The following is a 1,591-nucleotide window of genomic DNA, read 5'->3' on the forward strand; positions in this document are numbered from 1 at the left end:
GGAAGGGGGAATACTGTCTATAAAAAGGCACAAACTCAAACTGGAAGGGGGGATACAAGAGACTGAGGGCAGGAGGTTTCATCCAAAACTAAGTAAGTATAGAAATGCCATAAGGAAACTTGCTGCTGCATATGTTAGTTAAAATAAAACAAAATTTTAGGGACTGGAGAGATATCTCAGCATTCAAGAGCACTGGCTGCTCTGGCAGAGGATCTAAGTTTGATTCCCAGCACCCACATGGCAGCTAACAACCATCCATGACTTCAGTTCCAGGGGATCTGATGCCTTCATCTGACCTCCTCAGGCATTGCATGACACGGGTGCACATACACACATGCAGGCAATACACTCATGTACATAAAATATAAATAATAAAATATTTAAAAAATAGTAAAACAAAAGTTTTGTGCTTTACCTCCTAAAGGAGGTTGCTGCCAACTTCACAACCTGAATTTGATTCCTGGCACCTACATGGTAGAAGCCTACAATGAACCCAGGAACTTTTCACCAGACATCTATACATAAGCAAATATGTGCAACACATTAACTCTATAAAATTATAAGATTAAAAATATCCTACAGCAATAGTGTTAGCATGCCCAACTCCCATGTAAACCCAATAACACAAAAACCCAGCATACGGGTGTGGTGGTGCATGCCTGTAGTCCCAGCACTTGGGAGGCAGAGGCAGCCGAATCTCTGTGAGTTCAAGGCCAGCCTGGTCTACATAGTGAGTTCCAGGACAGTTGGGGCTACAGGGAGACCCTGTCTCAAAAAATAAAAAAATTAAAAATAAAAACAAAAACCCAGCATAGAACTGGGGAAATGAGAAACAGGTCCCAACCTTAACCAAAAAACTATTGGCAGGTTATTACTCCTAGGTGAGGGAGAGTTGATATTTTTTAAGGGAGAGACTCTAGATAGGATGATTAGACTCCAGTGGATAAACTTGCACTGATGAATATCTGGGTATGTAAACTTGACTTGATAGGCCTTAGCATATTTGACAGAATGCATGTAATTCTGGGGGGATATGGGGGTGTCGATGGAGGATAGTGTATAAAGATGATTATGATTTTTTTATGACATGCACAAAAATTCAGTACAAATATGTGATAAATAAATAAGTAAATAAAAATTTTAAGGAGCTGTAGAGATTACTCAACAGATAAAAGTGCCTGCTTTTGGCAGACAAAAACCCGGCATAGAGCTGGGGAAATGAATAGAATGTCCCAATCCTAACTCAAGAAATATTGGCAACTGAGTACTGCTAGGTGAGGAAGAACTGATCTCCCTAAAACAAGGGATTCTAGATAGGCTGACCAGACCTCAGTGGATGGATTTGCACTGGGAAACACCTGGGGACACTGACTTGACACAGTGAGTCTTAACCCGGATGACAGTGTATATGGGTTCCAGTAGGGGAGGACTATGGGAGGGTGCCGGTTGGGACAGGAGTATGAAGATTATTAAGATTGTTTGAGATATTCTGTATGAAATACACAAAAATTCAATAAAAACAAATTTTAGATATTTTTAAAAAACAACAAAAAAGTGCCTGCTTTTTTTGTCCCATAGGACCAGTGTTTTG

The sequence above is a fragment of the Nannospalax galili genome, unplaced genomic scaffold, assembly GCF_000622305.1.
Source record: "Nannospalax galili isolate Female #2095 unplaced genomic scaffold, S.galili_v1.0 scaffold834, whole genome shotgun sequence".
NCBI lineage: Eukaryota > Metazoa > Chordata > Mammalia > Rodentia > Spalacidae > Nannospalax > Nannospalax galili.